The sequence below is a fragment of the Coptis chinensis genome, chromosome 5 (assembly GCF_015680905.1).
Source record: "Coptis chinensis isolate HL-2020 chromosome 5, ASM1568090v1, whole genome shotgun sequence".
NCBI lineage: Eukaryota > Viridiplantae > Streptophyta > Magnoliopsida > Ranunculales > Ranunculaceae > Coptis > Coptis chinensis.
The window spans coordinates 11,757,501-11,779,980 of NC_141460.1; the positions used below are offsets into that span (position 1 = coordinate 11,757,501).

The 22,480-nt window shown below is 37.4% G+C and overlaps 1 long non-coding RNA gene and 1 pseudogene across 2 annotated transcripts; both read left to right on the top strand.

The window, feature by feature from the left end:
- The first annotated feature begins 2,204 nt into the window (after window positions 1–2,204).
- Window positions 2,205–4,890, top strand: LOC147496690 (uncharacterized). Its single transcript, XR_015194239.1, has 3 exons — window positions 2,205–2,343; window positions 2,439–2,490; window positions 4,647–4,890. It is a non-coding gene; the product is annotated as an uncharacterized LOC147496690 (long non-coding RNA).
- LOC147496691 (uncharacterized) lies at window positions 2,991–4,468 on the top strand (annotated as a pseudogene). The gene is made up of 4 exons (XR_015195653.1): window positions 2,991–3,227; window positions 3,339–3,419; window positions 3,530–3,755; window positions 3,846–4,468. The product of XR_015195653.1 is annotated as an uncharacterized LOC147496691 (transcript).
- Window positions 4,891–22,480: the final 17,590 nt, after the last annotated feature.

A 22,480-nucleotide genomic window follows, 5' to 3' on the forward strand; every position in this document is an offset into this window, starting at 1 on the left:
GGAACAAGGAGTCTAGGTCGGCTTGTTTCTTCCTATTGTGGATGAACTCTGCTGCGAATGTCTCGACCAGCTTGTCAAAGTTGTGGATTAAATTAGGAGTTAGCGTGTAGAACCAATCTAATGCTCCATCTTTCAAGCTGGCTATAAAGAGTTTGCATTTGAGGTAGTCAAAGTCTAGAGCACTGTAGAGTGCCAGGATTTGGCTGGAACGAGCTATGTGCTAGCCTGGACACGAGCTACTATCGTACAACAGGAACTTTGGTTGGATAAAGTCAGTGGGAGGCTACTTGTCCCTAACTTCTGTGGTGAATGGTGGCGCTTTGTATGACTGGAGAATCTTTTGTACAATTTGGGCTGCACTGGCTTTTTCGCTTAACTTCTCCAACCGCTGGGCAAAGTCATCTAGTCGTTGATTGGTGGTTGTAGTGAGGGTTGTGACTGCGTTGTTTTCAATTGCGTCTGGAGCCAGGTTGTTGGTGTTGGAGATGGTTTGCTTGCACATAGCTTGGTTGTCTTGCTGGAGCGTGGTAAATGATTCGTGGAGAAATGTTACTTGATCTACTAGAGCTTTTAGTTGTTCTTTCATGGTGGTTTTCTAACCAATTTCGTGGGCTTGAGAAGATAGTGTGGGTGTTTTTCTTAAGGAAACAAACTGGCAGACGACGCCAATGTAAGGGTGTGGATTTGTATCTACGACTTGATGTTAAGGTTGGTAGGGAATGACTTCACTCTTTCTTGGGATAAGAGTTGCCTACGTATCAAGTTTCTTGGGTCAACTTGGATCAAGCTTTAAGCAGTTTATCTTTCTCTACTTATAGATGTTTAAGTTGACCTTCCTTATTTGCTCCAGGCCGTTATCAAGTGTAGATCCATATTTTGTGCTCTCTTGATGATTCGTTATTACTCATGTTGTTACAAAGTAATGTCTCCTTGATTGGTACGTTGACTGAGCTTCAGGATCGCGATAGATCATTTGTTTCTATGTATGGTTGTATCTGATATTTGGGACGACCAGAGTCTGGGTCGTTGCTACGTCCTGGTGGCGTAGTACGACCTAGGGATATACGAGCTGTGAAGATACGACCTGGAGTGTGGACACATGTATTGTAGTGATATGTTTGAGAACAAAAGGTACTTACAAGAGTCATGTTTTCAGTTGGGTTTGTCGTGCTGGGAATGGCTTAGCTCATGGGCTTGCATCTTGGGCCTCAAAACAAATTCCTGGTAGTCACCCACCATGTAATCTTAAATCTGTAAACTCTTTCTTTTGTCTTTAATATAATAGGGGGATGGCTTTATCTCGAAAAAAAATAAAAATAAAATAAAAAAATCCTTCCAAAATACTATCTGCTATATTGATTACAGTGTATTTATTATTTGTTGTGCTACGTGATAACAGATTGTCCCCACAGTGAGTGTTGGGAACCTCTAAGGGTGTTGATGGGTACCCGTTTAATTGGGAACATAGAAAAAATCAAGGTTCTGGTTCTTATTTTTAGAAACCATTTAAAAAAACCGGATTATATACTGGTTTTTTAAACTAAAAAACCATACCATAATTGAAACTGAACTCTATTGTATTTTTAATATAAAAAATATTGAAATATAAAATATAAAAACTCAAAATATTTATTTATATGTATTAAATTTTATTTACTAGTGTAATATGTAGTTTTCATAGTATTTAATGTTATAAATAATATAAAAATATGAGGGCTCCTTCAATGCGCAAAATGTTTTGCTACGCACGTTTTTGGGTCACTCATTTTACAACTTACAACCGGTTGTTCAGGTGTGCATGAAGGGTAAAAAAAGGGGTAAAAAGGGTATATCACTATGGATTATTAGCGGAAAAAAAAATAGATATCCTCCCACATCCCACTTCCAAAACTTTACCTTTTCTTAATGTAGGGAAGACTTCAGAAAATCATACGAGGAAGCGCATCCAGAGAATAACAAAGTTATAGTGGGAATTTTCTCTTCGATTTGCGTGTTCTTTAGATGGTAAAGTAATGCAGAAATTTCTTCTTCCTCTTCTTCTTTAGATGGTAACGTAGAACTATTGGATGGTTAGAAGAACTATGGAGTACTTAGTGATTTAGGGTTTGTCTGGTTCACAGAAAAGGGTAGAAAATAAAACATTTTCCAGGAATTTGAAATGCGTCACGTGTTTGGTAATATGTGGAAAACCAAAAAAAAAAAATAGAAAATGGTTTCTCTAAAACATAAAAAGGAAAGAAAACAACTTACTTAAAATAAAAAAGGAAGTCGTTTTCTATTTTCCATCTCGACAACAACTCACGGCTAGTGAACTGGAAAAAAAAATTGATCAAGCTCGAGAAGGTAAGTTTCCCCCTCTCTCTTCTCTCTTCTCTCATTGATTAATGGTGGTAGTAGTGAACCCTAATCTCCCTCACTTTTGTGTTCATATCTCAAAGGTTTCAAACACATCTCCACCGATCAAATCAGCGTTTGTTTGAGCATAATAAGGTACAAATTTTTTGTTATTTGATTCAAGCCATCGATTAAAATATTGATTTGGAGTCGTTGTTGTGATTTCTTTGTACCAATTTGTTCATTTTTATGATTTTTATGTTTTGTTGTTTATGTGGTTTGGATGTTGTAGATTTGGTGTTTCGAGATTGTTGATGGTAGTTAATTTGTGTTTATTGATGTTTATATAGTGATGAGTTGTTCATTTTGTAAAACTTTGTTACTGTTTCATATTGGTTTTGAGTTTTGCATGTGTTTTTGGTCTTCTTCTTCGGTTTGTAAGACCAGAAAACTAGTATGCAAACTTCCTTTTTTATTGTGAAATTGAAAGTTTATGTTGAAGCTTCTTCTTCTATAGTTCGATCTAGCCTTGTGTTTTTTAATATCCTTTTTACTTTGTTTGTATTATGAACATTGGCTATGATCTTTCCTTTTACTTAGATGAGTAGTGACAACGATTTTGAAAGGACATGCAAGGTAGTACCGTCGTTGGAGCTATGGCAGCGGTTACAAGCGCAGTAACTACCGTTTTCGCACTAGCAGATAGCATACCAAGGAAGCCATATGTGAATCGTGACATCGACAAAAAATTGTACTTGGATGGTGTAATCAATGATGATAGTGAGTGTTACGATCTTTTGAGGATGAGTAAAGAGTCGTTCCGAAAGTTGGTTGTTTTATTTAGAGAAAAGAATTTGTTAAGAGATTCAAGGAATACGAAAGTTGAAGAGCAAGTTGCTGAGTTCCTTCATACTATAGGGCATAACGTTAAAACCTGAGTCATCAAACATAATTTTTTACGTTCGGGGGAAACAACTAATCGGTATTTTCATATTGTTCTAAAGGTGGTTCTTAGTCTTTACAAGGATCTAGTGGTGGAACCAACCACTGATATGGAAACACCTCCAATTATACGATGTAATGAAGTGAGATTCTGGCATTGGTTTAAGATAAAATATAAGTATATTCTTTAGTCAAAATTGTTAAAAGTTTTCTTATATTTTAAGTAATTAGTTTTTTATTGATTGTAAATAAGGATTGCATTGGAGCAATAGATGGGACTCATATTTGTGCGAAGGTACTTGAAGGTATACGCAATAGATTTCGTGGGAGGAAAGAAAAACCTACGCAAAATGTCTTGGCTGCCATTTCCTTTGATCTTAGGTTTACTTATGTGTTAGCTGGTTGGGAAGGGTCGGCTCATGACGCACGGGTACTTGAAGATGCTTTAACAAGACCTAATGGACTTAAAGTCCCTAAAGGTGTATATATAAATGTATATATGAACGTATTGTTTACTTATGTAATATGGTAGATAATGATCCCTATAAATAATGTTATTTCCCTTGCAGGAAAATATTACTTGGTAGATGCTGGTTATCCTAATCGCATGGGATTCCTTGCTCCATTTCGCGGTGTTAGATACCACTTGAAAGAATGGAGTGAGCATGAACCAGAAAATGAGAAAGAGTTATTTAATGTTCGTCATTCATCATTAAGGAACTCCGTTGAATGAGCTTTTGGAATCCTAAAGAAACGCTGGAAGATATTGGATGATTCCGAGTCTTTTTTCTCTTTTGTTACACAAGTAGATGTGGTCCTAGCTTGTTGCATCCTACACAACTATATCATCGGTGTCGCTCCTAATGATTTGTTTCTTTCAGAGCTAGATCCTGAACCTGAGAGTGGAGAGCCTCCAAAGAAAAAAACAAAACTTACTCAGAAGGAGCAACGTGAGCAAAAGAAAGAGTGGGCTGCATTTAGGCTGAATATGGCACAGGTTATGTGGGATAACAACTTAGTAAGAAAAAAAGCAAAGGTGACACAGAAAGAGCAACTTTAGAAAAATTAGGAGTGGGATAACAAGTGGTGTTTGTACTGTAAAAGAATTTGTGATGCAAGCTTTGTACATAGACTATTATGGTTTTTGTTTTCCTAGTTCTATGCTTGTATAAGACTTCAATGGTGATTAATATGATACTATGTTTTGATTGTGTAACATTTTATATAATTTTTGTTATGCTTAAGGTAGTTTAGATATGTGCGATGGTTACTTGCACCTGCTTGTCCCATACATGGGATAACTATGTTGATTTGTTAATTAAGAATCTATATGGAAGTTAACTGTGTCATGTGACTAACATAATATTCAGGAATGGAAGAAACTCAACAATCTGTGAAAGGAAAGTCCAAGCAAGAGAAAAAGAATTATAGGTGGGCTGATAAGAAAGAGAAAGTTTTGATCTCATTTTTAGCAGAGTGTGCGAGAAAAGGAGAAAAGAAAGGAAAAGCATTCAGCAAGTCCACTTTTACACAGGCGGCTAAAGTTGTTTCCGATGCCTTTAACGACACTTGCACTGACGGAAAATGTTGTTGGTCATATGAAAACTACTAAGGCAAAATATACGATGATTAAGAGCCTTAAGGAAAGGAGCGGTTGGGCGTGGGATGATGAGCTTAAGATGATCAAAGTTGACAAAGAAGATCCTGAAGATTTTATTGAGGTATTTGCTTCTTCTTTAGACTTACTTTAGACTTCTTTTTTAGCATGGATGAATAGCTATGCTACCTTTGTGTTTGAACTAATTGTGCTGAAGAAGTATTCATTTTTTATTTTTTATTTTTTTGTTAATAGCTTTTCATTTGATGTAGGAAAATCCATATGCAAAAGGCTTGTTGAATGTCTCGATAGAGCAATATGATGAGTTGTCTCTTACTTGTGGGATGACCAAGATACAGGGAGTTCTGGAAAGGCAATTGCAAATATACAATCTGAAACTGTTGATATTAAAGATGTAAGCGAGACTCGAGGGGCACCACAAAAGGCAAAGAGGAGTAGACAGTAGGATGAAGCATTTTCGAAGCTTGACGGGTTGTCGCAAAGAAGTTTCCCGCCTAGCAAATGCAAAGAGTAACGCCGATCAAAGCTTTTGTGACCGAAGTCTTCTATGAAGTGATGAACATGGAAGGGTTTTATACTCTAATGTTAAACTCAGCTTTTGAGTATCTAACTGAAAACCCTCTTGCCGGGAAGCAGTTTATTTCAAAGACTCATGAACTTTGTATGAATTGGTTGATGAGTTTCGCGACAAAAGAGTGACGTGTGCTTTAAGGAAATAGGAATGGATGGTTTAAGAGGAGGGGTGACCCTGTTGGTTTTTTACTCTTTTGTAGCTTATTTGGTATTCAGTCTTATAACAATGATAGTGCTATGAACTGTGTTAAGGTTTGGAGTCATTTTGAATCAGGCATGTTTAGTTTGTAGGGATGTTGGTCTCTCTTAATTAGTTTTCTGAATCATTTGGTCCACCACCTTGTTCTTATTCATGCTCAGAATTTCTTCACAGTGGACGCTTGTTTAATTCATTTTCTATTCATTGTCACATGGCTTTGATCATGAAGAAACTTTAGAGGAAAAGTCATGTGCTTTTGACCTTGGGTGTTCGTTGTAGATCGAGCTTATAAAATCCTAGCGTTGAAAGTGCATTCGCAACATGATCTGGAAGAAACATGGTATAGAAAGAATCCTAGACTGTCCTTATGAAAACCTTTCTCTTTAGTTCTTCACCTAGTCATGGTATTGAGTTAAAAACTTTAAAACGCAGTACCAGCGACCTTGAGAGATGCTATTCAACAAGAATTGCATTTGCCAGCTCAAATAGATAATAAGCATGAGTGCATGACGCCCAGATGCCTCCTGAAGAGTCTGTAACCACTAACCACCTAGTCACACATTTCAGTGTACTAGATTTCTCAGATGCTTCACCATTCTTCATTTACTAAAACTCTATTAAATACCATTCCTCTAATTACTGAAGTGATCTTTGTAGTTCTTCAGGATATTTGTGCCATGATATTTGAATTTTAGCATAGTGGCCATGACAGAGATAATCTATTTTATAGTACATTGGCTTTTCTCCATACCATTTCTGATTATATACTGAGGAGATTTCGAGGTAGACTAATGGTTGTTTCTAGTGATTGTATAAAACATGAGCTTCTAGCTGGTGAGAATGTGACATCCCCATTGACCAAATCCAAAGACAAACTTTGTGTTGGTAGCCAGAGAGGAAAGGATAGAAGTCGTAATCCTAAAAAGTTGAACTCTGTGCAGAAGTTTTCGGGAGTTAAACATGCGATGGAGAATTCTTGCATATACCAAACAGGTGGAAAATAAATTTTTGGAAAACATTTTTTTTTTCAGTTGAACCAAACACACAAAAAAAAATTTTTTATGGAATTTGAAATCAAGGAAAAGAATTTCTTAAAGAAACAACTTTCCAAGAATTTTAAATTCCTTGAACCAAACATAGCCTTAGTGTTTCTTCAGGTTAGTTGATTTCATCTTTTTTTTTTGAATTGGTGTGGCTACTCAATATTAATTTGATTAATTATTCGAAACTTTGACCATTTAGAATGCGACTATTTGATGCATAGTTAAATAAAAATAATGAGTATTTGGAAAAGCTTTAACAACTGAGTGTATACACACCGAAAAAATGAATATAGTAGAAACAACATGGGAAATTAAATAGAGGGGATATGTTGAGTGAGTTGATTTGTAATTATTATTGATCAAGTTTATTTAATGTGCTTTGCACTGATGTAGAGAAACCACATTCAAAATGCCTGTTGTTGGTGGTTTTTGTTGTATGGATTTGTAATAGGTTATGTTAGTTTATACTAGGAGAGTCATATGATGATTAACTAGTTAGGGTTAAAAGAGAAGGTGAAGAAGAAGAGAGATGGAGGCACAAGAGAAATTAAGGGTTTTTAGTATATTTACTCTACCCATCGGTTCATATATTTATACTCAACTTAACTTAGGTGATAAGTTTCCCTTATACACCAAAACAACAACTACTAAATAAGTGTAACTTTATATAGGTCAACACCCCCCTTCAAGCTGGAGCATAGATATCGCTCATGCCCAGTTTGTAACAAATATAATTCAAAACTGGATGAAACACTAGTTTGGTGAAAATATCAGCTAACTGATCACGAGACGCCACATAAGGAGTACTTATCTCCTTCGTTTCAACCTTATGTCGAACATAATGAGAATCTACCTCTATGTGCTTAGTTCGCTCATGAAATACTGGATTAGAGGCAATATGAATGGCTGCCTAATTGTCACAATGAAGTGGTATAAGTAGTTATACCTCAAAACCCAACTCATGTAATAGATTACGAATCTACATTAACTCACCAGTACCCTGATCCATAGCTCTATACTTAGCCTCTGCACTAGACTTTGCCACAACTGTTTGCTTTTTACTCTTCCAAGCCACCAAATTTCCACCGAGAAAGGTACAATACCCAGTGGTGGATCGTCTATATGAGATAGATCCTGCATAATCAGCATCTGAATATCTAACAACATCAAAATTTCCATTAGAACGATATACCAATGCATGACCTGGAGAACCTTTCAAATACCGCACAATACGAATAACTGCCTGGTATGAGGAATTCGTGGTGCATGAATGTACTGAGATACTATACTAACGACAAAAGAGATAATCTGGGCGAGTGATAGTAGCATAGATTAGTTTCCCCACTAGTCTACAATATCCTCAACATCGACATACAACTCTCCAACATCTGACTGGAGTTTGTTGTTCGAATCCATAGGAGTCTCTACTGGGCGAGCTCCTAAATTACATGTCTCACTGAGTAGATCTAATACATACTTTCTCTGTAAGAGATGAATTTCACCAGGATACCTTGTAACTTCAATGCCTAAGAAATACTTCAGTTCTCCGAGATCTTTGGTCTGGAATTGCCTTGGAAGATTCACTTTAAGTCGAGCAATACCCTGCTTGTCAGAAACTGTGACAATGATATCATCTACATACACAACTAAGATAATAATTCATTGCTGGGTCTTTATGTAAAACACAAAATGATCATATTCACACCTAGTCATTCCATTAGCCATCAAAACCTAACTAAACTTCGCAAACCAAGCTCTAGGAGATTGGCTGAGCCCATACAGAGACTTTTGTATTCTACATACTTTCGCCCATTGAGTAACAAAACCAGGAGGTTGTACCCTATAAATTTCTTCCAGGAGATCACCATGTAAAAAGGCATTAATTCTTCACATCCAACTGATACATAGGCCAGTGATGATAGACAACGATAGAAATAACAATATGTACAGAGGCTAACTTGGCAATAGGAGAAAACGCTTTGGAGTAATCAATACCATAAGTTTGGGTAAAGCCTTTAGCAACAAGGCGAGCTTTTAAACAAGAAAAAGTACCATCCGGATTATGCTTAATAGTGAAAACCCACTTACAAGCAACTACTTTCTTCCCAGGAGGAAGATCTGCAAGGACCCAAGTTTCATTAGAATACAAGGCACTCAACTCCTCTTCCATTGCTTACTTCCAACAAGGATGGGAAAGAGCATCCCTGTAGTTAGAAGGGACAGAGATAGATAACAAGGACGTAGCGAAAGACTTGACAGATGGTGGTAAATGGTCATAGGAAACATACTGAGAGATAGAATACTGGGCATTCTTCACATCCAATTGATACATAGGCCAGTGATGACGGACATCGATAGAAATAACAATACGCACAGAGGCTAACTTGGCAACAGGAGAAAACATTTCAGAGTAATCAATACCATAAGTTTGGGTAAAACCTTTAGCAACAAGGCGAGCTTTTAAATGAGAAACAATACCATCCGGATTATGCTTAACAGTGAAAACCCACTTACAAACAATCACTTTCTTCCCAGGAGGAAGATCTGCAAGGACCCAAATTTCATTAGAATGCAAGGCACTCAACTCATCTTCCATTGCTTGCTTCCAACCAGGATGGGAGAGAGCATCCCTGTAGTTAGAAGGGACAGAGACAGACAACAAGGACGTAGTGAAAGACTTGACAGATGGTGGTAAATGATCATGGGAAACATACTGAGAGATAGAATACTGGGCATACTTACTAGGATGACGCATACTGATAACCGTAAAATGAATAGTCTACCTACGAAATGAACGATGAATTCAAAACGTAAGTAAACTAAAACTGGACTTAATAGTCTCAATTATCAAAGCTTCTACTCTCGATGTAAATTGCACTAAGTGGAGTAGGAAGTTTGTTCCACTCTTAGTCCTTCCGCATGCTGTGTTTTCTAAGTATGAGTATCTTCTTAAAGTCTATGAGAGCTTTACGAAGGGGAATTAGACTACGATGCAACTACCCACGAAATGCAACTAGTCGACTATCAGACAACTAAGGGAATGCTACGTTGATTCGATGATAAGGAGTTAGAGGGGGATTGATTCCACCTTAACTCAACTTAATCCACTAGCGATGATGAAAGTCGTCAGAATCCGAATTGAATCGCTACGCTAACAACAATCGGTTCTTCCTAATCCCTAATTACACATGGCATGTCTACCAATTAATAATTAGCATGTGAACGATTAAACCCATTCTCATGGTGAACTAAACGCTTTAGAGTGGAAAGGAAATTACGACAATCTCCGATAATTGAATCAAGCTTTCATCAAGGTTTCTCAACCCCTAATGGAGGTTTAGCCTTGAATCATTCCGCAATCATTTCCATTTAAATTAAATCTAAACATAATATAAAGCATTGAAATTTACTTAATTAAACAATAATGAAATCTAAATTAATGACTAAAATGAAATAAGAACAAGAATTGAAATTAGATCTAGAAATGGAAATGACAAAAATCAAATTGATAAAAATACTACTTTATTGATCTAATCAAATGAAGAACAAGATTCAAAGGTTTAATCTAATACAATGAATTGAAACTAATTAAACTAAGTTCTAAAACTAATTAATGGAGGCTAACTAATCTAGGTCTAACTATCTACCTAACCTAACTGCCATTAACAATGAGTCAAGCTTTTGTTTTTATACATCCAGATCCAAAAATCGTGCATGGGCTTGGAGCCATGTTTTGGGCCAGAGAATCAGGCCCAAAACCCAATTCTTTCACTCCAAAAAGGCCTCTTCAGCTAGATTCAGCTTCAACAGACTTTTCGTCCACTTCTGCTCCTCTGATTGGGTCAAGGCTTGGACCATTGCAAAGCTCTTTCCGAGCCGGTCGTTTTGACATAAGGTAGGCCCAATTCCGAGGTCTGAGTCCAAAGATATGGCATTCGAAGTTCTCACGACTTTTGCTCCTTTATCTCGCTAAAGTGGCACATTTCTCGCATTATAATGGACTTTGAAGCCCGAAATGCATAAAAACACGTAATCAGTATTAACTCTTACTTATTATTCACATAATTGGTCTAACAAGATGATTATTAAGGGGTTAAAACTACAGTTTTGGGCTCTTATCAAACCACCCCAAAACAAAGATTTTGCTTGTCCTCAAGCAAAGATGAGAAATTAGAATAAGTGACCAAAAATGGAGTTCTAACTACTCGCGTTTATTTGAGTCGCATTGCATTGACCATATGCAACAGGCCTTAAAACCACTAGGAATTCCTAGTGGACGAAGTTATAGCCTCGTAAGAGTTTTCCAAAAGGTACTCACAAACTTCATCTATACTACAACGACTAAGAAAATAAAACTATTGTTTCCTTTATTCATGCTCAACTATCTATACATCTCTCTAGCAATTGAATAAGAATAACCAAGTCAGAAACCTAAGCTAATATATGCATAATAATCTATCATCTACAATAAACATATACACAATGAGTAGTACTATAAAATGTTTAGCAGGTTTGTTTCTCGAGAACTTCGAATAAGCCTTAAGTAGGTTCTCACAATAATAGTCAAGAAACAACACTCTGATTTTTCCACTCAAGTTTCGCTACTCCAGTGTACAGTGGGCACACTTTACCTTACAATCTCAATGACACACAGGAAGCCGGAGTCGATCAAACACATCTGCCACTTACTATCACACTAACCTATTCCTAATTGAGCTAGAGGGTCTTTATTAGGTGTTATGGGGATTAGGAGATGGTTTAAGAAGGAAGGAAATGGATATTCAAAAGGACAAGTCCGAGATAATAGAGTCTTCATATTATGTAACTAGAGAAAACCTTTTATTTACTTTTTGCTTCTACACTTTGTTTCCATCCTTAGCCATCTTTTTTCTTTTTCTTTTCTTTGGCTTTTGACTCCCTTTTATTCTATTTTTTGGAGTTTTTATTTATTTCTATTTTTTCTTTTTCCTTGATGGAAACTTCTTTTCTTTATTTTCTCAAGCACTAACTAATTTTTGTTTACACGTGTTTTCTCTTCTTCTTTTCTTCATCATTCTATTCTCAAACTTATTCTAAATTGGGTAGGTTGATTTATTTTTTTTATTTTGTTTTGTTTTGTAACAGGTAAAGGAATTGTGGTTTATGGAAGGGCTAATGAAAGGCTCTCGGGGCTTAACTAGCGGAAAATAATTCATAGGTTTGAATTTCTGGCTATATCGATCCAAAGAAGGCCTAAATTCTCGCTTAGGATATGGTTTAGTGATCAAGCAAGTGGACGTGTGATTTCTCTATCCGATTTTACTTCTCCCTTGTGTCATTTCTCAAATGTTTCGCTTCATATAAGGCTTTAGGCTATATTCTCACAGATTTGTAGAATAAGTACTCTAGCCTAGATTTCGTAAACTTCCTCGCTAACAATCATAGATACTCATGTAATATATTTATAGATAGATGCAAAGATTATTACCTACATATTAACCTAAGTTTCTAACAATTATTCCGACGCTAAATGCTACGCGGAGACTTCTAGATTGTTAAGAGCATGGAGAAAGAAACAATACCAATATTCCTAAGTGTATAGCATAACTTATTTATTTATATTTTTGAATTTTTGAAATTTTAACTAGAAAACAAATGCATATTATACATATTTATATCCTAGCAGATGTCTTAATTACACGTGTTTCTATGCCCCCAAACAAAGAAGCATGCTTTGTCCTCAAAGCATTTAAATAAAGAGGGTCGGAAAAATACCATTGAGCGCGTGGAAATTCGAAACATCCGCAAAACAAGGTTAGAACGCACTAATATAGGAAATAAAACCGACGCAACTCTATAAGAGTTCCACCCATTATGGGGTTAACGTAATGAAATTGCTTGGGACATAAGCGCACACTCAACGTAAACTAAAAACTTACCTCCACTCCCACGTTATTCGTCATATTCGGCATCCTCTACTTCTATAAAGAAGTGAGGCTCCTTCGCGTCTGCCATGCTATGATAATTTGCCAGGCTTCACGCCATTTATCATCTATGGTTGCTACATCTATGGTTGCTAACCTATTAAGTGCCACTTGGTCTGATGGGGTGTAGGGTGCAACCCGGTGAGGTTGTATCCGCCACCCTTGCCAAGTCATTGCACGGAAAGATCGAATAATACTATTGGTGGGTCGCGACCGTGTCTACCCTAATCCAATCCGCGAAACGTGTACAAAAACAGGAAAGAAACATAGCATAATACGCGGAATTAGAACACAGGCATAAGAAGGTACTTATGCCTCATGGTATGGGCTCGTGCTAAACTAGACATCAAAGTTCTCCAAGGTCATAGAACCGGGCGCCCCGTGGGTCGAAGCAAGGAAAACGCTGCAAGTGGCGCCATTCACGTAAGAAAAACGCCATTCCCTAAAATGTTTAGCATAATCCAAAACATAACAGTTCCTATATTCATGGACAGGCTACCAAGGGCAACGCTATAGTCCCCTTGGTCCTCAATACGAAAAATGCCTGCCCCATAAGCCTCGTGCAAAACTCATAAGTGTAGATATGCATATTATCGAATCCAATAGCACCATGGGTCTTGTATCTCAAATGCATAGCAAGTCCAAGAACAAATGCTAGCAAGAACCCGGTAATTTCCATTGGTTCATCGTTAATGTTGATGGAGAACACTTGTTCTCCATCCGGGTCTCAAAGAAAATGCAGCTTATTATAAAAATAAGATGCAAGTCTTTGGAGAATAAAGTTCAGCCGGTCTTACCATAAGAGGTTCCCACCAACGATGTGATCACCTCACAAAACCAAGCACCGTAGTAGTAGTGCTTTGGAACAAATCTTCGAAAGACTGTTCGGTATTATTATAGGAGATGTCATCTCAAAACTACGCCTGAACAAACTGCAAAACAACCGGGCACAACTCGCGGAAAACTGGAATTTTTCTGGTCCATGGAAGTTAGGGCGTGAGCGTGCTTTCAACAAGGCGCCGAGTCGCTTTTTTGTATTTTGAATTCCAGTGTTTTAGCGCGAAGTCGCTTTTGCCTTGTATGCTGCGCTGGCCTCGAAAGCAAAATTTTCTCTCGGTTAAGTTAAGAAAGGCCTCCTCCTGCCAAGCCCGAAAGCTGCAGATTTGCGAAAATAGAGATGAAACGTGGGAATCGCGGGTGTGAAGGGTACGTGATGGAAGTTAGATGTAGTGTGAGTTGTGAGTGTAGAATGTATGAAGTTTATATAGGTTTTAAGTTGCTAAAACGGATCGAAGTTGCCAAAAGTATTTACGGCAGTTTCCTGGAATCCTAAAATTTCCAAACCCTAAAATGGAAACAACTCATTTTCTTGATTCTAATTCAAACCCAAAGATCTTTTAGGTTGATTTTATGATTGAATGTACCTATTTAATCTAGATTTCATCCTACAATGATTCTCACTCATAGATATGCCTAAACGGCCATATTTTCACCTTACTCCATGAATAAATTCTAACACTAGGGTTATATAAAAATAAAGCTTGAATTGATAAAACCACCCCCAAACAAGTTGGGAAGGTGGGATCAATATGAAACAACCACACATACTGAAAATAACCCCTTATATTAAAATTTTCATTCGAGTACCTTTCCTACAAAATTCAAAATACTGAAAATAAAAGTTACATTACAATAAAAACAATAAAAATAAATAAAATAACAACCACTATCAATCCTCGGACTCTCTAAACACCTCGCCATCGGTGGCGAGGGCACACTCTCTAGTGGGTGGCTCCCGGGCTCCCGAAGGTCCAAAGAGCAGTCGTCCTTCGCTGACGACGCCATGCCTCGTGGAATTGTCCTCGTAAGGCGAGTCCAGATGAGGGGAAGCGTGCAAGCATATCCACTCTAAACCGGCCGGGTGATAAAAGTAAAATGAATAGTTTACCTACGAAATGAACGATGAATCCAAAACGTAAGTAAACTAAACTTATCTTTTACGTGTCTATTATCAAATCTTCTACTCTCGATGCGAATTGCACTAAATGGAGTATGAAGTTCGTTCCACTCCTAGTTCCCTAGCATGGATTGTTTTCTAAGTCTAACTAGTCAGCTTAAGTCAATGAGAGCTTTACGGGCGGTGTTATCCTACGATGAAACTAAAATGAGTCTACGTTGAATTTAACTACGAATACTATGGAAATATGCTTGTTTTTGAATCTAGATAAAGGATTAGAGGGGAATTGAATCCACCCTCGAATCCAACTTAATAACCTAGTATAGATTCTTGTATCTCGATTCTCACGCTCTTCTTCGGCAAGAAATTCGAAGTTCTAATCCCTAGTGTTCATGGCATTTCTACCGAAAGTACTAACTAGCATGTGAAGAAGTCGCCCACCCATTCTCATGGCTAAACACACCACTTTCTAGAGTGGAATAGATTCTACAACCAATTCTATACTAACCACTAAGTTTTCATCAAGGCTTCATCAACCCTCTAATGGAGGTTTTAGCCTTGATTCATTAAACTAACATTTCCCATTGAATCTAAACTAAACATAATATAAAGATTCTAACTTTATGAAATTTAACTAATCTAAATTAAACAATAACAAAAATCTAATTAACAACTAAGCATTGAATAACTAGTAGTAAATGAAATTAGATCTAACAATTGTAATTGACAAATCGAAATTGAATCAAGAACAACTATTTTATTATCTAATCAATCAAGAACAATAATTTGAGAGTTTAATCTAAAACAAGAATTGAAATGAAATTAAACTTAATTAATCTAATGAAAACTAGATCTAGAACTAAGGTTTAATGGCTACTTAATCTAATTCTAATCTAGGTCTAACTATCTACCCTATCTCCCCTTAACAATGAACTAAGCTTTTGTTTTTATACATCCAGATCCAAAATTCGTGCATGGGCTTGGAGCCATGGGTTGGGCGGAGAATCGTGCCCCAAAACCCAATCTTTCAAATCAAAAAGGCCTCTTCAGCTGCAGTTGGCTTCCACAGACTTTTCGTCCATTTCTGCTCCTCTGATTGGGTCAAGGCTTAGACCATTGCGAAGCTCTTTCCGAGCCGGTCGTTTTGACATAAGGTAGGCCTCAATCCGAGGTCTGAGTCCAAAGATATGGCTTTCGGAAGTTCTGCTGACTTTTGCTCCTTTATCTCGCTAAAGTGGTACATTTACGCACATAATGGACTTTGAAGCCCGAAATGCATAAAACGCCAGAATCGGTGTTAACTCTTACTTATTATTCACATAATTGGTCTAACAAAGATGATTATTAAGGGGTTAAAACTACAGTTTTGGGCTCTTATCAAACCACCCCAAAACAAAGATTTTGCTTTTGTCCTCAAGCAAATATGAGAAATTAGAATAAGTGACCAAAAATGGAGTTCTAACTACTCGCTTTATTGAGTCGATTGCATTGACCATATGCAACAAGGCCTTAAACCACTAGGAATTCCCTAGTGGACGAAGTTATAGCCTCGTGAGAGTTTTCCAAAGAAGGTACTCACAAACTTCATCTATACTACAACGCGACTAAGAAAATAAAACTATTGTTTCCTTTATTCATGCTCAACTATCTATACATCTCTCTAGCAATTACATAAGAATAACCAAAAAAACCCTAAGTTAATATATGCATAATAATCAATCATCTACAATAAACATATATACAATGAGTAGTACTATAAAATGTTTAGCGTGTTTGTTTCCTTTAGAACTCTAATAAGCGTCCTTAAGTAGGTTCTCTCAAATAATAGTCAAGAAACAACACTCGATTTTTGCACTCAAGTTTCGCTACTCCAAAGTTAATGCAAATAAGGCACACTTTACCTTACAATCTCAATGACAACAAGGAAGCCGGGGTCAATCAAACACATCTGCCACTTACTATCACACTAACCTATTCCTAATTGAGCTAGAGGTCTTTATTAGGTGTTACAGGGATTAGGAGATGGTTTAAGAAGGAAGGAAATGGATATTCAAAAGGACAAGTCTGAGATAATAGAGTCTTCGTATTATGTAACTTAGAGAAAACCTTGTTATTTTCTTTTGCTTCTATACTTTGTTTCCATCCTTAGCCATATTTTTCTTTTTCTTTTCTTTGGCTTTTGACTCCTTTTTATTCTATTTTTTTTTTGGAGTTTTTTATTTTATTTCTATTTTTCTTTTCTTTGGATGGAAACTTCTTTTTCTTTATTTTTTAAAGGAAGCAAGTAACAATTTTTGTTTACACAGTTTTTTCTTCTTCTTCTTCTTCACTCATTCTATTCTCAGACTTATTCTAAATTGGGTAGGTTGATTTATTCTTTTTTTTTTATTTTGTTTTTGTTTTTGTAACAGGGTAAAGGAATTGTGGTGTATGGAAGGCTAAAGAAAAGGCTCAGAGTGGTGACTAGCGGAAAATAATTCATAGGTTTGAATTTCCTCGGCTATATCGATCCAAAGAGCGCCTAAATTCTCGCTTAGGATATGGTTTAGTGATCAAGCAAGTGGACGTGTGATTTCTCTATCCGGATTTTACTTCTCCCTTGTGTCATTTCTCAAATGTTTCGCTCATATAAGGCTTTAGGCTATATTCTCACAGGATTTGTAGAATAAGTACTCTAGCCTAGATTTCAGAAACTTACTGCTAACAATCATAGATACTCATGTAATATATTTATAGATAGATGCAAAGATTATTACCTACGTATTAACCTAAGTTTCTAACAATTATTCTGATGCAACAGCTATGTGAGACTTCTAGATTGTTAAAAGCATGGAGAAATAAACAATACCAATATTCCTAAGTGTATAGCATAACTTATTTATTTATATTTTTAAATTTTTTTGAAATTTTAACTAGAAAACAAATGCATATTATATATTTATATCCTAGCAGATGTCTTAATTACACGTGTTTCTATGCCCCCCCCAAACAAAAAGCATGCTTTGTCCTCAAAGCATTTAAATAGAGAGGGTAGGAAAAATACCATTGAAGCGCGTGAAATTCGTGAACATCTGTAAAAACAAGGTTAGAACGCATCTAATATAGGAAATAAAAATTTACGCAACTCTATAAGAGTTCCACCCATTATGGGGTTAACGAATAATTAAATTGCTTGGGACATAAGCGGACACTAACGAAAACTAAAACTTAGCTCCACTCCCGACATGCATATTATCTACCCAATAGCATCATGGGTCTTGTATTTCAGCGGGCATGGCAAGTCCAAGAACAATTGCTAGCAAGACCCATAAGCGGTTCCTAGCCTACGCGGTGTGATCACCTCACAAACCAAGCACCATAAGTAGTGCTTTTGGAACAAATCTTTGAAAGACTGTTCGGTATTATTATAGGAGATGTCATCTCAAAATTACGCCTCTGAATAGCTATGAATGATCTGAAACTATCCGTAGAAAACTGGAATTTTTCCGTCCACGGAAGTCGGCGCTGGCGCTGCCATATAAGGCGCGAGTCGCTCCTCAAATTTTAGAATTCCAGTGTTTTAGCGGCTGGTCGCTTCAATAATATATGGCCGCTCTATGTCCATAGATAGATGAGGAGGCGGTCGCTGCTTCAGCTTGCATGCTGGCGCTCGAAAGCAAAATTCAGAACAAAATATACAGAGGAAAAGTGCGCTCTGTAGAGCGAAAAGCGCCGGAGTTGCTGAAAATTGAAAAATGAGACAAAACGTGGGAGTGAAAGGTGAGTGATGGAAATTAGGTGTAGTGTGGGTTGTGAGTGTAGAATGAATGAAGTTTATATAAAAATCATGCCGAATAGATAACACCACCCCCAAACAGTTTGGGAAGGTGGGATCAACATTAACTAATCACGCCAATGAAAAATAACTACATTATATTCATATTGTCATTCAAACAACATTTCACTACAAAAGTCAAAATTAACTACACTTTAATTTAACAACGTAACATCCTATCTACTAAAAATAATAAAAGACAACATCAAAACAACAAACAAGTAGAAATCTAGCTACTCTTCAAGGGAGGGAGGTGGGGTAAGAATAGGAATTTAAGTGATCAAGAATGGAAAAACCAAACACCCCCCAAACAAATTTTTGAAAACAGGTTTGTAAAAATTTGTTTTAAAACGGGGTCTTTTAAAGTCGATTCCCGAGACTTGCTAGATTACTATTTTTATAGCTTTAAACTTTTTACTTTTATGAATTAGGTTTAAGATAAAGGAAAACAATAAGCAAGAAAGACATAATTCACACCATGAGAAACATGACTCAAAAACGAAAAAACATGCAAGAGTGGAAAACGTGAATTATGTGAAACGTGGACTTAGGATCCGTACTTACAGCCACACACCCATAGGGAGGGCCGGTTACCTGAATGGTGCACTCACCAATATATGGAAATGAAAGGAAATGCACCAAACACAAAAATTGAGTCGCTTATAGTCGATACTCGAGACTTTATCTAAATATATGTATGAATATGCAGTTTATCATATATCAACAACCTAAATAGTTGTGGATCGCTCCATAAATAAATATCACAGAAAACATATCCAAACACAATCAAGCACCAAGATTTCCTACGACGCACCTTCCTAGTGGAATGAAAGCGAAGTCGAATAGACCTATAACATAACCGAGCATGCACCTTATGTTTCATCTTTGAACGAGAGGGTGTCCTAGTGAATAAGTGTGGAAAAGTGAATGGTTGTGGAAGATATGGTGGATTGGGATAAGTTTTAAAGGGAAAGCATGAAAAAAATGAGGATGTGGGTTTAGCACAAAACTCATTCATGGTGTAGTTAGGGACTGTCTCAAGTCTAAAAATGAAGGTGTCTAGTGGTTTATCCTTGGGAAGTATTTGTTTAATAGGTGGATTTAAAAAATCATGAAGCACAGGAGAAACTAAAGGATCGAGTGCAAACTCGAGGTTCCTTTGAAAAGGTGGAGGGTGGGGAATATTGGTGAGGGAAGGTGAATGATTCTCAGCTAGAGCTCTCAAGTCCATATCATCAGAAATCTTGATATGTGCAAGACATTCCTCAATAGTTGGGTCAAAAGGATCACTGGGATAGAGATTGAAAAATTCATCTTCCGTCATAGCATCAAAGGATGTATGGTTGTTGGCAAGGGGGACTCGCCGAAGTGGTAAAGAAGCGGTGCAAAAGAGTTGCAGGAATTCTTCTTCTATTTCGTCTACTACCAGGGAGTCATTGTTAAAGTCGGAATTTCCAAAGGAAAGGAATTTGTTAATCTGTTTCTCCGGAAACATGTTTTTGAAGTAATCTTGAGCTAAGCTCTCGATCATGCTAACCTCTCCATTTGTAGATGAATCGGGATACTGTGTCCTAGTTTTGAAAACATTTACCTCAACAGAAAGATGGCCAAAGGACAAGGACATCGAACCATCGCGGCAGTTTATGAGCCGCCACGTTAGCGAGCTGAAGGGACGCCTAAAAATGATAGGTACAGAGTCGTTAGTGACTTCGTGTCTAGGACAAAACGTCGGCCGGTAGTAAAAAATTTTGGACTTTAACTAGCACGCTTTCAACCACACCCTTAGGATACTTAATAGACCGATCAGCTAATTGCAATGTCATTTTAGTAGGTTGCATCTCCTCTAGACCTATTTGTTTATACAAATAAAAGCGGAGTAAGTTAACACTAGCCCCCGTGTCTAGTAAATACGGCGTCGTGTGAGAATCTCCTAAGGTGCATTGTACAAAGAGGATCTAATTGTGGTCCTCCTTGTACTTAACAATTCCATTATTTTCGATAAAGTTGGGAACTGCTCAGTTAGAAAGGCGCCTTTAGGTATGTTGGTCTTACGCCTAGTAGTGCACAACTCCTTAAGAAACTTAGCATGGTTAGGTAGCTTTTTATAGCTTCGAAAGGGAAGGTTTATAGTTAGATTTTTTGAAAACGTTCCTAATCTCCTCATAATTTGTATCCCTAGTTAACATGGCTAATTTTTTGGGGAAACGTGTTTTTTCTCTATAATTAGCATATGGATCAACGGGATGTTTAACCTTGGCTTTTTGTTTCTTAGGTTGTGGTTTTAACCGGGTACCTCTACAGTTGTAGGCTCTTCAGTTTCTATTTCGGTATCTAGTTCGATATCCGTTGTAGAGTATCTTGATGGGGTAACTATAGGCATAGTTACTTTGTTATCAACCACTCTTCCAGCGGAGTGGTGATGGCATTTAGCTCACCTACGCTTGTAGGTTCCGTACTAGTATTACCGCTTACCTCAAAGGCCGTGTTTTGCCGTTCTAGGGTTGGGTATCGCTTGGCCTGGAAACACGCTTTTGGTTAGGCTTTCTCTTGGGCTAACCGCTGTTGGTTTAAATTATTAACAGATTGTAGAATGTGTTGGTTAGATTGAGCCATGGTTTGGAAAAGTTGTTGGCTCACTTGTATGAAGGTGTCAAGACGATCCGGTTGTGTGGGTGTAGTAGTCACGGGTGGTGTATTTGAACTATCTCGCGTTGATTATTTATAGGCGGATTGTGATAGTTATTATTTCCCTAACGATACCTCTATTAGCATTATAATTATTATAATTATATTGACCTTGTGCTTGACCTTGTCGAGGTTGTGCTTGGTTGTTATAATTATTATAATTACCCCCGACCGCCCTTGTCCCGGTGTAGCTTGGTTGTAATCGTGTGGTGGCCTAACATATTGATTATTGTACCACGGAGGTGTGACTTGTTGGTTATTTCTCCAACCGAAGTTGGGATTTTGTCTCCAAAGGGGTTAGGTTCACTATTAATAAACAACAATGAATGTTCATAGGCTATGGATGTGGGAGCCGGGATGCTTCGGGACTCAACCGAAACTACATGGATTTGAATTTACATTCATGACGGGGATAGGCTTTTGTTGTACAGAAATGGCCTCAACCTTTTTAGTTAGAGATTCGATTAAATTTTTAAGTTCTAGATCGGGTTTAACCTCAAACATACCGGTAGCCTTAATCGTGGAAGAAGAACTAGCGAGCGGGAGTAATCGCCACTACCCCCGTTGTTATTTCGCTTTAGTTTGATCCTCTAAAAATTTGTAAGCCTCATTGGCTCCTTTTACTTAGGAAACTACCCCCATTCATTATGTCAAGGACTTCTTTATGGTGGTGTAGAAGTCCTTTGAAAAAGGCACCTAACTAACGGTCTTTAGCTAAGTTATGGTGTGGACACTCTATAAGCAGATCGGTGAAACGATTCCAAGCCTCGAAAATGATTCATGAGGATTTTGTCGGAAAAAATGAATCTTGGAAAGCATCTCATCCGTCTTTAGGGGTGGGTAAAATGTTCCATAAACAAATTGAACAAGTTTGGCCCACGAGTCCATTGAAATTAGCGCTTGGGCGTTAACCAAGACGCCTTTATCGGGCTAAGGTGAAGGGAAATACCCTCGGTTTAATCTGTTCCGTACCAACGGTAGGATGATGGAATGTTGTGGGACTTGTTCAATCCTACGCGTGTGTTGGTAAGGTTTTTCATGGTCTAGACCATGGAAAACGGGTAATGATTAAATATGTTTGGGGAATTCAAAAATCCCGTTAGATCCGCTAGAAACGATGCAAGATTTAGGGCTATCGCCAAAGCTTTATAAAAGTCGAGAGAGGGTCTCTCTTTCTTCAGCCATAATATCGGGTGTAGTGTGTGAAATTCTAGATAGGTGTTGTATTTATTTCTCACGAAAACAAGCCCGATTATACTAGAATTAAAACTCCTCCCACGGCGTTAAGATCGAGGAGTGGAAGAAGGAGTACTGAATGCCTCCTTGCTACGCTGCGTTTGAATAGCGTCTTG